The following is a 16,937-nucleotide window of genomic DNA, read 5'->3' as shown; positions in this document are numbered from 1 at the left end:
GAAAACCCCAAAGTCTTTTGGAAAGTAAGAATTAAATGTCCCATGGCCATGACTATGGCATAGATTGTCAGTTATAATCCCGAAGAAGAAAAAAAAATAGTTCCTAGAATCAAACTCTCTGCTAAGTATTTTTGTAAAAATTTCATATTTACTTTTTCAGTTTGGCTGCAAAATGATCCATAAATTCCAACTCATATCCTGTGGTTATAGATCATTTACTAAGAGCAATGAAATTTACCATCTTTTCTCCACATACTTCTGTTAGGATCATAGTACCTTAGTTGCAAAGATAAAAGGAAACTAGAACACATCTTGTCTTACTTAGAAAAGAGAAAACAGAGCATGGGAGATAGAATTTTTCCCCCTAGGTCACAGAAGATGATTTAACTTTTCTGATCTTATATTTCTTCAATTCAATGAGGAATATATCTCCCCTGCTAACTACCTCACAGGTTAATGTAAGAAAAGTGCTATATAAATCTTAGTATGCCAGGAAAATGTGAATAATTATTTTCTTGTTCCTAAGAATCTGTAATCTCATCACCACAATGGGAATGGGTCAATATCAGAGATGTTTTAAAATGGCTCTAACTCTGTAGTCTTCTCTCTTTCTAGGTTCTCTTCTGTTACTGATAGGATTTTACCTGTCCAACTATTTTCATTATTTTGACAGATGTCTCAGTAATACCAGAATTTTTTTTTTTTTTAATGAAAGCTATCTTTAAAGACCTAAGCAACATAGCACTATTTGTACTTCATGCTTTGTGATTATTAAATACTAATTGAAGTGTATGAAATTGAATTGGAAGTTGTATTTCTTCTCAAACTTTTACTGAATAGTTTCTCTAAAAACCTTATAAATCTCTTAAAGAAGATAATGTACCCCTGAGAGTATTTAACATCTTCAGAGAATAACTTCTTTACCTGATAAGAACTGTGAATAATTTGCTATTTGGTAGAAATTATTCTTTTCAATTATGTTTCTATGAAACAAAGCTTAAATGTTTTATAAAATTTGAGTAGGAATAGTGGCATGTTCTTAAAAAACTAATAAAAATTTGCTTCCCCCTACCTGGAATCAGGGAAACCCTAGTTAAGATTCAACTTCATAATTTACTAGCTGTGTGATCTTGGGTAAATCACTTAACTTCTGTTCCTCTCGTTTTCCTCATCTGTAAAATGGAGATAATAATACTACCAACTCCAAGAGCTGCTGTGAAGATCAAGTGAATAATGTAACAAGCTTATGTGCCCTACACATAATAATTGCTATATAAATGTTAGTTATTATCATTATTGTTAGAAAATTATCAGAATTCTCAGAACAAAGCATCATCAACTGTAATGTTCATGGTGGGTTTTCTGGAGGTCTCTCAGCCTTCTTTTCAGCAGATTAATCGCCACAAGAATAGCCAGGTGTTAAAATCCAAATCCTTTATTATCTCTTTCACAGTCTTGTTTCCTTGCTTGGGTCCCGAGCTAGCTTTCTTAGAGGCCTTCCAGCAGTCTTGGTTTCAGTGGAGAAGTGTACAAGGCCAGGCCAGCCACCATGAGGCTGATGAAGATGGAAAGGAATCTTTCTCCTTGGCCTGAGAGTTTGAGCTCCCACCTCCAGTCCTTTATCTTCTCGGACCCTGAATGAATCGGAGTCCCAGCTTATATGCTCTACACTGAGTATAAATCATTATATCTTTAGGAAACCATTATTTGCTGTGATTAAATCAATTGTACTGAACTTAGAGAACTATTAAGCACCACGCTAAACTAGATCACCATTGTCTTTATCAATTCCACTGACTTAACATCTTGTAAGAATCCTTGTTTCAGAGTTCTGGACCATAACAGTCAACAATGATCGCTTTGATAAAATGTATTCTTCTTTTTAAAGTATGCATTGCAGAATGCCTTCTGTATAGTTATTGTTTTATATTGAATGTTCTAGCTTTTCCCTCATATTGGAAAATATAGGGATAGCAGAAGCAGCCTAGCATTACGGGCAGAATTCTGGCAGAAATCCTGAGGACCTGGGTTTAAGTACATTCTCTAACACATACTGGCTAGATGACATTTGTTGAGACACTTAAGTTCTTAGTGACCCTAAGCAATTTTCTAAACCAGAAGTTGCAGAATAGTTACGATATCATTAGTAGAGGGAGTTTCCTAACTGGAAATTTCTTATTTAAAAATAACAGGTCTGGTTACATTGTTCACTTTCCCCCCACTCTATACTAAAGACTAAAATAATCAACAGTACATTTACTCACATGCAATTGACATTTGTAAAGCACTTACTGTCCAAACAGAGACTCAATGAGTCCAAAGGTGTGAAATGATCCATTAGTAGATTGTGGGAAAAATTCAGAAAATTAGTTGTGGAGGGGGTATGAATTTAAAAATAGACCCTCAGAGTTGCCATGAAGGTCACATATCTACTAGGTCCATTCCAAGTAATTAGGATAAAACTGGGACTATAAGGAACAATTACAGTTGCTGGGAGGCAGCAGCATGTCTGGGACAAACAACACAAATGTATCCTTGAGTCAAAAGGAAAGATCATAAAAATACATTTGTTGACTAGAAAGGAAACGATTATTTTATTAAATATACTTTGTATCTTATATATTCTGATTCCTTGGGCAAAGCTCTGGATGATTTTGTCCTACCTTTGAATCCCAACAATTTCCATATGCAGCATGACACAAAACGCTTCCCGTTTGTGGAGACGAGCATCAAATATAACTCCTAACTTCTCTCTTCTGTAGTCTAAAAATTCTCTAGCGTTTTCATAATGAATTGTTTCAAATATAGATTGTTATTGTTATTTGTCCTTCGTTCTCAAAGAGGACCTCGACATCAGAAAGGTGATTCCATGACATGTAAGTGAATGGGATTTGTGGAAGGGAAGGTAGTGCAAAGTCTCCTGCCTCACTTTCCCCTCCAGAGTCACCTGAATCCAGTGACAACATATACATCAGAACAACTGGAAATGGCCCTGGAGGCAATGGGAGACTTTGGCCTTTTAAGCTAAGGTCTTCAACAGGTCTCAGTTAGACTGAAGCAGCATCCATTTGGTGATTAAGGCTAGGCAGGAATTAAGGCAAAGAATCTCCTCTTTTACCTTTATTTAAGATAAGTTACAGAAGTTATGAAGAGGTAACTTCACCTCTTCACCAGAAGTCACCAGAAGTGGTGATTAGAAATAGATTCAGGAGAGTTAGCAAGGGAAGAGTTTTGGAAGAAGCCATAGAAGGAATGTGCTATGGAGTAAAAGGGCTTATACCAAGTAGGGATATCATTAATGAAATACCTTAATAATTTTATATTACTTTTTGCAAGGAGTTTTAAATATAACTCAAATTTAAGTGACCTCCAAAGCAATTGAGTGGTGGTTTTATACACACACACACACACACACACACACACACACACACACACACTTCCTTCAATGGGCATAACTCAGATAACTCAGAAACCTTTGGTATGGATTGGGTATATCTGAATCAAAACATTTATTGTATATTTGCAACACTTTTGGCTGAAGTTGCATACTACTAGGGGAACAGAGCTATTTGTGAAAGCCTCATTGGGAACATTCAGAATTGGCGAAATCATTTTGTACCCATCTGTGTTAAATCAAAATGTGCATCTGACTAGAGTGTCGTTTCATGCCAGTGTTTTTCTCAACATGTTCAGTTTTAAACTCATTTTTGCCAGCATTTTGAGAAGATAGTTAAAGCTGGTGACATTTTCTGCTTATTTTTAAGCTAAGTGTTGGTAAATAGGTTTGTAGATCTTACTAGGGTTATATGTCATGGTGATTTCTGGCCACCAGATTAATAGTTTCCAAGCTCAGCCTCTCCCTATTCCACACATTAAGAAGTTATATCTTTGTCACATCTTTCCTCCTCTTTCCCTCTTCTTTCTTTCTCCCTCTCTATCTTCCTCCCTCCTTCCTTCCTTCTCTCTCTTTACCTCCTCACACACACAGAGCAGAAAATTCCATTCCTTTTTTGAAGATCAAGTCACAAATGAACATTTTAGTAGAAACTTCCATTTCTAGAATCACCCTAAGAAGTTGGTGAAGAGAAGTAGCATTGCCCCTTAATAATGGTGGTAGCAATATGCAGAAGAATATTAGAATTTTTGCATGCTGTTATGCTTCCTTTCATTAGCCAGTCAGCTTTAATTCCTTCCCAGTGTTCCAAGAAATGGGCATTATTTGTGGCAGTAGTAGACGGGAGCAAGGAGTGATTTCTATGGCAATAATGTGTTGCCCTTTCTCACCTTTTCTTCCCTCCAATATACTTATCAGCAGATAGTAGAAATGGAATTTAGGAGAAAATAGGATGAGAAGATAACTTAAAAATGATTATTTGATCTAGTAAAATATAGATTTTTTTAAGGACAGTGACTATTTTGTCTTTTCTTTTTTTTTTCTTCGAGTCAATTGGAGTTAAGTTGCTTGCCCAGGGTCATACAGCTAGGAAGTGTTAAGTGTCTGAGATCAGATTTGAACTCAGGTCCTCCTGACTTCAGGGCTGCTATTCTATCTACTGTACCACCCAGCTGCTCTGACTATTTTGTCTTTGTATCTTCAGGACCTACTACATAAAAGCCAATTAATGAATATTTTGTGGAATGAAATTAAGACTTTCATATAAGCAAAATAGCAGGAGAGATAATGCTACAATATTGAAATGTTATAGCTAAGCTTTCCCTCTGTTATTGTCCTAATCTTAATGTTTTTAGCACATCTGAGGAGTAAACCTTCAAAAGGGAGACATTTTTTTTAAAATGATAAAGCTAATTTTAAAATGCCACTACTTTTTAGGATAAAATATAAATAAATAACTTCTTTAATTCACTATATTATGTTGTGAATATGGTTTTAATTGGGAAAAAATGCAGCTGGCATTATTTTGGAAGCATAAGTTAGATAATAATTCTTACTTTTTTGTCACAGCAGAAAATATTTTCTGTAGAAAATATAGAAAGTGAAGTTTTTGTGAGAATGGACAATATTTTTAATTTGATTATTTGAACCAAAAGACAGAATGGAAAGAATGTATGAATCTATCCTAATGGGAGCTAGTTTTCCAGAAGTTTCTTTGTCTAATTCATGCATGATACTCCTGAGGTTCTATTTAATCATCCAAATACTTTCTTTTTATCATGTTATAAATGTCAATGGCTTTGTTTGCACAAACTGAATTATTGTCTAAATTCAATATTTTGTATTAATGTAAACTTATTGTACAAATTTTAAATGATTACTATTAAATTTATGTCTTTAAAATTAGTAATATGGAATCAATGCCATATGTGTCTAATTTAGACATGCCAAAAGGAGTCCAGATGATTATCAAGATAAAGTAATAATGAAAATGAAAGAGAGATACTGTCAGAATATCTTCACATTTATCATTTTGGTGAATGAGGGTCATGTTCATTACCCCATTTAAAATATATATATATATATATATAAACACAAATGAAAAGTAGGAAACACTTATGTCAAGGCAAAGAGCAGTGAATACTTCAGTATGGTGACTTAGGAGACTGTCAATTTGAAATTTCACTTAGGGACAGTATAACTTGACCTTTGCCCTTTCCTTTCCTTTCTATTTTCAGATTAAATAGAAAAGAAAGGGAGCTTGCAAAACCTTGCACAAAACTGACAGTTCCTTGTAGAATGCAGTCTATTTCTAATTTCCATATATTTCCTTCAAGTGGAATGGCTCTGGGAGCACATTTGCCTTCAGCCTTGACAGGTATAAAAAAGTAAATCAGCAGCATGGTGATTGAAATGTTATACTGACTTATTCTGAAACCAACATTATGGCTGACAAAAGACAGAGGCATGGTTAGGTCAGGTGAAGTCATTGTTATAATCCCTTTACCCCTATTTTGAGCTCCTGTAGCAAGGAAATTCCTGTGTCAGACACTATCAGTACCACCTGTTACCAACCTCCCTCAAGGAGACTTCCACGAAGGACATATATTTAAACTTTTTTTTGCCAAGTGTCACAATCCTTTATTGTTTTTCTAATGACTGTGTGTGTTTGTGTATATTTGTCTATATGTGTGTGTACATATTATGAAACATATATATACACATGCTTACATATATATGCATTTCTTAAAAATTGTGTAGAAATGAAAATTGTAAATGACAATTCTTTAAATATGACAGAATCACTCACTATTTAAAGAAACTTAGGTAGAAGCTTTTTAAAAGATGAAACTATGAATTAGTCTAAGCATCCATAATTGGGAATTATTTGTAAAAATTATGAAAATTCCCACATAACTGACCCATAGATCTCATATTGGGCATATATTCCAAGATGATCAAAGACAATAAGGAAGGATATATTTGTGTGTGCTCCTAATTATAAATAATAATGATGACAGTGATAATAATGGCTAACATTTATATAGCACATTAAGATTTGCAAAACACTGAAAATATTTTGTTCTTAACAAGGGAAGATAAGCAACTAAATTTTATAAATTGAAGAATTTAGACTCTGAGAGGTTAAATGACTTCCAAGGTTTGCCCAAGTAGTAAATGTTTAAACCTAGATTCAAATTCAAGTCTACCTGCCTCTAAGCCTGGCACTTTATCAGCTGTGTGATTCATTTGCTTCCACATGTGTATATTCAATGCAACACTCTTTATGGTAGCAAAGAATGGAAAATAGCATAGGGGCCATCGATTTGACAATGGCTAAACAAATTGTGCAACATTCAAATAATTGAATTTTCCTATTAGAACTATTAGATATTATGACTACAGAGAATTCATAGAAACATGTGAAGACATGTTAATTGATAAAGAATCAATTTAATTGATAAAAAATAAAGTAAGTAAATCTAGAAAAGCAGTGATTATTATAACTATGACGATGCAAATGGAATTAACAATGATATAATAACAGTATGTAAAATGAAACTTAATACTGTTTAAATACTTTTGCTCCAGAGAAGCTGAGATAATGAAGCTTGTCTCCGTCATTGCAGAATAGGGAATGATGGATGTGAAATGTTACAAATATTGTCAGATTTGGTTTATATGTTGGTTGATTTTCCTTAATTCTTTTTTTTTTCCTTCTTTTTCCTTTTTACTGTTAGAGGGTAAGACTTGCTTAGTAGAGCGGGGGCAATGACCTTCCCAGAAATGAATGTGATATGTAACTACATCATCTCTTTCATTCTGACTCTAAAATTCTATTATATAAATTTATGATTTTTTGAACATTTTATATGAGAATATTTGTTACAATACCTTTGTTGGTGTTGTTTTAAAGGATTTTTCAGTTGTTTGATTTTTATATTAAGCCTCTGCCTTTAATTTTGAAGGTGGCACTATATATTCTATTTCTATTTGCATTTTTCATACAATGAGAGATTTAATTATGATTATCCTAACTTATTCAACTTAGTAATATTGGACCCTGACAGATCTATCTGTTGAATTAAAGTTTATGTTTTACTTATGCTAATCTGTCAAATATTCTATATCCTTTATAAAAGTAATTTAAGCTTCTTTACTTATTTTCCTGCTATCCCTGATCAGTCAGTGTTTATTAAAAGACTGGTCTTATTTTAAAATAAAGTTCAAATGCGACCTTACCTGTTAGAATCCTTACAAGCTGTTAAGTCATTAGAATTGATAGAGACAATAATTATCTAATTTAGCATGGTTCAGTATGATTGATCTGATCTTACAAGGAGATGTTATGGGCCAGAACTTGAAACAAGGTACTAAGTGGAATTGATAGAAACAATGCTTGTGGTCACACCTTTAGAGAGCTCATATAAGCAAGAAGCTCTTAGGGCCAAAGAGCACTCTGGGAAGAAGCCCACAGGTGGAGTCAGATTCATTCCATCTTTCATCTTTGTGCTGGCTGGAGGCTGAAGAAAGCAGAGGCAGAAGCAAAGGACAAGCTGCAAGAGCTCTTGGAATCTTGGAAGGAGAAAATAAACATTTGGATTTTATCAGCTGGCTGTATTTGAGGTGATTATTACTCTGAACTGAAACTAAGGCTGCCTCCAGAAAACCTCCCCAAGAAACCTGCTCTCTGAAAACGATTATATTATACAAAAGAAGAGAACACCATACTTACCTATCCCTTACCTATCTCTATTTCTGGAAATCATTCTTCTCAATTCTCATAGTACAGTACTTTGAACTTCTTATTTGTGTCTCTTCAGTATCCAATACAGTATTTTATATACTGTTATTCACTTGTTCAATCATGTCCAGCTCTTTGTGACCCTGTGAACCATGCTGTCTATGGGGTTTTCTTGGCAAGGATACGGGAGTGGTTTGCCTTTTCTTTCTCTAGTGAATCAAGGTAAATAGAAGTAAAATGTCTTGCCCAGAGTCATAGAGCTGAGACTCAATTTGAAGTCGGATCTTTCTTACCCCTGACTCCAGCACTATCCACAGAGCCGCCTAGATGCCTACTGTTTTGCATATTATAGATGCTTAATAAATGTATATTTAAGCAAGTTAATGGATGAATGAAGCTTATATAATATAATGGATCTGTGCTATTACCAGAGAAAGACAGTAAGGCTAAGTTTTAAAAACATAATCTTGGGGAATAAACATCTTAGAAGGTTGAAAGGAGGACAATGTATCAAAGGAATAGTTTGTATGTATAGAACTGTATAGAATAATTTTACATACACACATACACCTATATATACACACACATATATAAATACATACATATATTATGTATATATACATATGCATATGTATGTTTGTAGTTACCAACAACTATATCTGGAGGGAGGATGGGAGGAAGAAAAAAAGGAAATAAAATAAATTTACACTATAAATTTGATGTATATTTGAAAGGGTTAGCAAGTCATGCATAGAAGATTTGAAGTTTCATCTGCAATCTTTTTTTATTGTATCACATTGCTTGTTTTATTCTATAAATTAATATTATTTAAAAGGAGTGGTTTGGAAGGTTAAAAAAAAAATACCATATCTCTGAAGTCAAGAGAGAAGACTGAAGGGACTACACCTACAAGGATGACTCCCAAATTTATATTTCTAGCTTATGCATTCCTTCATCATTCTGGATCCAATTCATGGATCTAATTAATTATTATTATCATTTATTATCATTATCAATTGATAATCATTATTAACAATGTTAATAATAATTGTTAATAACAATTATTAACATTGATAATTATCATTATCAATTCATGGTCAGAATATCTAAATTTGAATGTTTTAAATTATTTTAAATTCACATATCTCAAACTGAACTCAGCATCCTTTGGCTTAAAGTTACTATTTGTTCATCCTGAATTTACATTTCATAGCCTAGCATCTCACATCTGAAACCTTGATGCCTCATTTCACTATGCCCTTTCCCTCACTGGTTCCAATTGATTATAACACACAAGCTCTTGTATTTTTCCTCTCATTTCTAGCATCCTAGGCTCTTGTCAATACCTATTCAAGACTACTTCGATAGTTTATCCCTATTGTATTTTACATGACAATAATCTTTTCTTTAATATATATTTCTTATTACCACCAATGAAATGGCAAGTCTATAAGAGCTTAAATTGCAGCTTATGTAAATAAACTAAATTTCTTCCCCTGGACTTAGAATAGTGTTCTGTACACAGTAGTATTTTAATCAATATCTTTTAAATTGAATGAACAAAAAATTGAGAGTACCATTATAACTCAAGGACAATGCTGTTTTAAAAGAAAATATTTTTCATTATCCCCACTTTTACCCATCATTTTTCACATGATCAAATAACTTTAATAAAATAATTTCAATGCATTTAAAAGATTACAATAACTGTTATCTTTTGTATCCAGATTTACTTTAATAGATCGATCTCATTTTCAGCCTCCAAAACACAATGTAAACTAATGAATGTTTGAATGCATGCTTGCAATTTGTTTTTGGATGCTTTTCTTATCAATCACCAAAGATTTTGATTTTATAATGCATTTTATTTTTTCCTTTAAGAATAAGACTTTAAAGTTTACAAGTTAAAAAATTACTTTACAATACTGTTATATAATTCTTCTGTAGTATGTAGGAATAATGCTCTTTTATTTTCCATAGTTTAAAAATTGCATTTTAAATATCATAATGACATTACTTAAGATAACTTTTTTTTTTACTGATGTGCATGAAGAATTACATTTTTAAATGAAATCTCATCTTTTGTCCAATAATTTTATTATGCTCTAAGTAAAAGTTATAAGATATAGAGTAAATTTTGGTAGATTTAGGGTCAGAGCACCTGGGTTCAAATACAGTCTCTACCTTGTTCTACTATGTTGACCTTGGATAAGACATCTAATCTTTCTGGCTTTCATTTTCTTTATCTGTAAAGTGAGGAACTGGACTAAAGGTCCTCTTGATATCTCTTTAAGCTCTAAAGGTAAGACTGCTATTAACTGCCTTTTCGTGGCTTAGATTGACTTTGTCCCTTTAAGAAAAGTTGATTCCTATCTTCTTGAAATATGCATTTTTAATTCTATCAATGAAAGATGAAATTTCTCCCCTTAGTTTTCTTTAGTTACATAAAATGAAGTATAATGCATATTTAAAAAATTCTTTAGAATGCTAAGAACAAAAGGAAAGGGGGAAGAGGAAGAAAAAGGCAGAAAGAAAGATGGAGAGAGAAAGAGGTAGAAAGTAAGGAAGAGAGAAATGGAAAAGGGGTGAAAGAGTAGAGATAAAAAGAAATAAAGAGAGAAAGGGAGGGAAGGAGAGAGAAATAAATGGAGGAGAGCAGAAAAAAAAAGAAGGAAAAGAAGGGAGAGGTAGAGGAGAAGGAAGAAAAGGAAAAGGAGGAATAGGAAAAGAATTGAGATAGAGGTCTTTTATCTCCAAATAAGTCCTTGCTCTTAATAATTATGTCACTAATCCTGAGTCTTTCCATTACAATTTGAGATGCTTTAGAATTACAGGGCTGCAATCTTAATAAATAGCATAATTAAAGGTTATCTTAGATTTTTATTCTCTTTGTTCTCTATCAAAAATCATCACTTCCATCTTATCTGTTTTGAATTGTATCAAAGACATTTTTTTGGTTCAAATTTATGTTGTTTGTGAGTACTAAAAATAATTTATTTAGAGGGAAATGATATGCATTTGCAATACAGTCATTGCGGTTAAATTCACTGAAAGTTAGATTACTCATCTTTAAATTATTGATTATGAAAAGTAGTTGTATTCTTGGCATTATTAATGTTGGAAATATCCTTGCATCTGACAACTCCTGTACAATGCAAATGAATGTAATATAAAAGCACATGTTTGCAATGATTTTTTTAAAAAAAATTTACAATAATTAGAGCTATCCAGATAAAAAGTGCATGCCTGAAAGGATAGTGAATTACCTTACACTGATTGTGTTAAAGCAAAATCTGAGTGTGTTTTCTGGGAAATTCTTGTCCTGATTTTGTTTGGACTAGATGTCCTCTGTGATATGGTCTAATTCTGAGATTTTGTGCTTACAATATTATCCTTTCCCTTAAGTATTAGAGTTATCTGTCATTTTATGCCAGCATCCTTTGGATTAGGTGATTTAATATTATTACAACCTACAATTTTCTTTAATGGTCATGATTCAGCTGTAACTTGAAAGTGATAGACAGAAGGGTGAAGTGAATTAAACTCTTCATTTCTCCCCATTGTTTTATAAAGATATCTTCCATATTTCAATTTAATTATGGGATATGGTTTTTGAGCAAAGAAAGGTAAGCTATATTTTCCATATTTTGTTTTGTGGCTAATTGAATCACAATAATTAAACAATCTAGCAGGGTGTAAGTGATAACTTTTATGGATATTAATAATGTGTATTTCATAATACCTAAATGCTTTGTTTGTTAACAGTCACGTTTTGAAAACCTGTGGTAGCTATTAGGGAAACATTATTAACTTTAAGGTGTGGAAGGAAGAGATAAGACACGTAGCCTTCAAGAAATGTGTAGGCACATATTACTATTATCCTTGGCAAGCAGCTAAGGTGTCAAATACGGTCAGTCTCAGAAAGCATGCATGGCAAAATATGATCTACATGAAAAACAATTCAGCTCTAAGGAAGTAATATTTATTATATTATACTATTACTATTTTCATCATCATTTAAAGTTTGATTAGCTAGACTCTTTAAAGTTGAAAAGGAGCAATATTATGCATAATCCATTTACTGAATTATTATAACCTGATAGTTGTAAAGTTAGATATATTAATGTTCCCTTTAGTTTGTAAATCTACTATATCTCCATGCTTCTGTAAAAAATGTCAGGACTTAGTGAAAATGAATTTAATGATTATAATTATCCATTAGTTTTAAGGGAAAAGAAGAAGAAAAAAAAAATCTTCCTTACCAGTGAATATTTGGAGAATTTTAAATATTATTGGTCCCTATTATAGGAAGTAGGTACATTTTGTATACACATCTTTGAGACAAATTGCACTTGAATGGAATAACTCTTATGTTTTCACAGCACAGAAGAATCATGACAGTGACTTGGATTCCTTCTTGGAAAAGTGTTTTGACCCTCTCTGAAATCTTATACTATGTTTTACATTTATTAATGTATATGTCCTAACTAACTATTTATTCACATATAGCAAAGGATATATTAAGCACCTGCTGCGTCCTGGGAATTGTGCTAGATACTGGAGCCATAAAGACAAAATTAAAGCACTTTCTACCATTAAAGAGCTTATATCATACTGGGTGGGACACAACATATCTGTAGATTAGTAAATACAAAGTGCAAAGTAGGCAGAGTATAATTGAGAGCTGGGCAGGTGTGACCTCAATAGATTAATAAGATTGTGACAGAGATAGAGAACTTTTGGCCTTTGACTTAATTTTCCTCAGTTTTCAGAGTACTTTAGTATTTTAGTTGTTTCATTGATGTCCTAACCAGTTGTTCCATTATGGCATGGAGATGATCCTTAAAGACTTGGTCAATAAAATGTAAGGTCTGGCATATTCTTCTGAAAAGGTTTTTAATAAAGTATTCACTATTTGTTGACCTGAAAATTGGTCTGGCTATTTATAAAAATTGAAAATAAAGGACAAGTTCTTCCCTTGCTTTACCATATTGTGCCTAAATTCCATGCTGATGATCTTCTTTAGTACTAGGGTTTAGTTGTGAGATTCTCTTCTCTTACCAAAATCAAACTGTTCAGAAAATTCACTTTTTCTTGCTAGAAGGCTAGTTTCTATGAATATTCAATTCTTCCCTAAGACAGTGGGCCCTTACAAATGACATTGTTCAGACATTCCTGTCATGAACTCCATGGGTGGGCACAATTTTGTCTTTGCCATGTGCCTCTTTAGGAATTATAACTACTTCCCCACTTCCCTAAACATCTTTTGTTCTGGAAAAGTTTGTCCTCTGTTCTCTGATTTCTGGTATCTGATATATTCTCAGAAAAAGAAAAAAGAAAAAGAAGCAAAAAGCAAATTTAAACTTCCTTCTCAAACTGCTATGTAAACATGTCTGACTCTGAAGATAGGGCATCATTTAATAGTTAAATAGCAGCCTTAGACTTGCCTTTTAGGATTGTTGGGGAAAAAAAGTGGAACAGGAATAGGAACAAGCTCCCTTTTTAAAGATAGCTTATGGAAGTGACTCCTCATACAAAAGGATGTCCTCTTAAGAGTTTGAACCAGTTTTGGGTCCATACATCATTATTAAAGTCTGTTCTCTAGGGAGTTCCAATGGGTGGCTAAAAGCCAAACTACATAGAGATGACTGATGATTACATATGTCTTGGGAAAACATTACATATTTCTTGGCTAGACAATTAGTGGAGATAAGAATGAACTAGAGGGCAGGCTGAATTTCCTTTGGGAAATTTCATAGAATTTTTAATAATCTCAAATTGTTACTTCAAATAAAAACTAATCTTCATTATTCCTCTGGTGCTGCTGTTGCATAATAAGTTATATGATTATGGTGTATGGAAGTGTTCAAGGAAGATTAGTACCTCTGGTCTGAGGGACTGGTGAACTCTTTTCAGGGCTGCTCTTCTGTCCTTAGGGTCCATCTGGCATTCAGCTCTTACCTGATACTCCAAGAATCTGTAGCATATTCATTAACCATACCCCATAAAAAAATTTTTGGCAGACTGGCTAAATCTCACTGAGTGTAATTGAAAGGCCTCCAGCCTATTGGTGATTTAGTGGGATATTTATCCCAAGCATGTGAACACTTCTCCCAGTGGAATGAGCAGAAGAGAATGATTTGTCCCCATAGCATTGAAAGTGGTTAAAACACATATTGTGGAGTGCTTAAAGCTTGGTTAGACTTTGAAGATGCAATCCTGGGCCATCAAGAATTATTCAGACTTTTATCTTCCCACTGGATTTAGATGAGTCTGGAAGAGAGCATGAGGCTGATAACTTTGTGAAGTTCTTTCTCACTTAAATCCAGTTTGTCCATAAGTTAAGATTTTATCCCATTATGTTATTAGTTTTCTGAAAACAAATGACAAGATGGCATCTAGGTGATACAATGGATAGAGCACTGGTCCTGGAATCAGAAGAACCCAAGTTCAAATCTGTCCTCAGACCTTAAAATTTTCTTCTTAACCTGATTCCTTGCAGTCTTCTTATACTTTACTCCCCGCCATGCACTTTATGACACAACTATGTTGGTCTGCCTTTGTGCCTTTTCAAAGAAATCAAGTTAAGAAGAGCTTTAAATGCTAAACAGAGGGATTTATATTTGATCCTAAAGATAATAGAGTGCCACTGGACCTAATTGATTAGGGATTTGAGATGGTATGCTTTAGAAACTTGATACAGAGAAAGCAATTAGAAAGTTATTGCAGCAAACTGGGAAAATATTTTTATATTCAAAGGTTCTGATAAAGGCCTCATTTCTAAAATATATAGAGAATTGACTCAAATTTAATAAGAACTCAAGCCATTCTCTGATAAATGGTCAAAGAATATTAACAGACAATTTTCAGATGAATAAATTGAAACTATTTCTTATCATATGGAAAAATGCTCTAAATCACTATTGATCAGAGAAATGCAAATTAAGACAACTCTGAGATACCACTACACACTTCTCAGATTGGCTAAGATGACAGAGAAAGATGATGATTGTTGGAGAGGATGTGGGAAAACTAGGACACTAATATATTGTTGGTGGAGTTGTGAACTGATCCAGCCATTCTTGAGAGCAATTTGGAACTATGCCCAAAGGACTATAAAACTGTCCATACCCTTTGATCCAGCAGTGTTTCTACTGGGGCTTATATTCCAAAGAGATCATAAAGGGACCCACATGTGCAAAAATGTTTGTGGCAGCCCTTTTTGTACTGGCAAGAAACTGGAAACAGAGTAGATGCCCATCAGTGGGAGAATGGCTGAATAAGTTGTGGTATATGAATGTTATGGGATATTATTGTTCTATAAGAAACTATCAGCAGCATGATTTCAGCAAGGCCTGGAGAGACTTACATGAAATGATACTAAGTGAAACGAGCAGAACCAGGAGATCATTGTACATGGCAACAGCAATATTGTACAATCATCTATTCTGATAACATGGGTCTCTTCAAAAATGAGATGATGCAGGCCAATTCCAGTGATCTTGTGATGAAGAGAGCCATCTACACCCAGAGAGAAGACTGTGGGAACTCAGTATGGATCACCATAAAGCATTTTCACTCTTCTTTTTGTTGTTTGCTTACATTTTATTTTTTCTCATTTTTTCCTTTTTAATCTGATTTTTCTTGTACAGCAAGATAATTATATAAATATGTATGCATATATTAGATTTAACATATATTTTTATCATGTTTAACATATTTTGAATTACTTGCCATCTGGAGGGGGAGAGGAAGGGGGGAAATTGGAACACAAGGTTTTGCAAGGGTCATTGTTGAAAAATTGTCCATGCATATGTTTTGAAAATAAAAAGCTTTAATTAATTAAAAAAAAGAAAGTTATTGCAGCAGTCAGAATAAAAGGTGATGGATATTTGAGCTAAAGTATTGGCTATTGGCTGTGAAGGTAAAAATACTTGGTACAATTTTTGGAACAAAATTTTGAACAATATTTGGTAATTAATTGGATAGGTAGGGTGAGTGAGTGAGAACATGAGTATTTTGGGCCTGGGTGGTAGTACTCATGAAGATAATAGGAAAATATTTACTTTTGGAGAGTTTGAGTGCCAAGATTATGACTTCGGAAATTTTAATTTTTTCATGGACTTTTGAATTTAAGATGTCAGTTGATGTAAGACTGTGGCTCCAGAGAGAAACTTGAGATGGATACAGAGATCTGAAAATCATCTGCATAGAGATTGTTAATTGACATCTTTGGAGCAAATGAATTTACCATATGAGATTATATGGAAGGGAAAAAGAAGAGAATCCAGGAGAGAGCCTTAGGACACATTCCCATTTAGTAGCTGTGACATGCACAAGAACCAACAAAACAAACTAAGATAAAGTGGTCATTCATATTTGAAAAGAACCAGAAAAAAGAGAGCAGTCATAAAAACATAGAGGAGACAGTATCCAGAAGGAAAATGTGATCAACAGTATCAAATACTAGAGAGAGATCAAGAAGGATAAGGATTGAGAAAAGTCAATTAGGTTCAGCAATTAAAGGGATTTTTAGTAATTTTGGAGAGAGTAACTGGTTGAACAAAGTAATAGTAACTCATAATTATGTATTTTGTAATAAAGACTCCATAAATGTTAAAAATGTTAAAAAATATTAATAAAGAGGGACTTAAGTGGTATAGTGAAGAGAGCACTGATCTTGGAGTCAGGAAGACTAGAGTTCAAATCTGACTTCAGATTCTTATTAGCTGTGTGACCCTGAGCAAATTATTAAAGGCAAATTATTATGCCTTTTTATTAAAAAATTTTTTTTATAAT

The 16,937-nt window shown here is 33.3% G+C and overlaps 1 protein-coding gene across 2 annotated transcripts in view; it reads left to right on the top strand.

Annotated features, from left to right (window-relative positions):
* The window catches only part of MACROD2 (mono-ADP ribosylhydrolase 2), a 2,094,477-nt gene that overhangs the window by 436,398 nt on the left and 1,641,142 nt on the right, over positions 1–16,937 (top strand). The window lies entirely within an intron of this gene.

This window comes from Sarcophilus harrisii, chromosome 2, assembly GCF_902635505.1.
Source record: "Sarcophilus harrisii chromosome 2, mSarHar1.11, whole genome shotgun sequence".
NCBI lineage: Eukaryota > Metazoa > Chordata > Mammalia > Dasyuromorphia > Dasyuridae > Sarcophilus > Sarcophilus harrisii.
The sequence above is the reverse complement of the archived record's forward strand: the minus strand, read 5'-3'. Positions and strand labels throughout refer to the sequence as shown.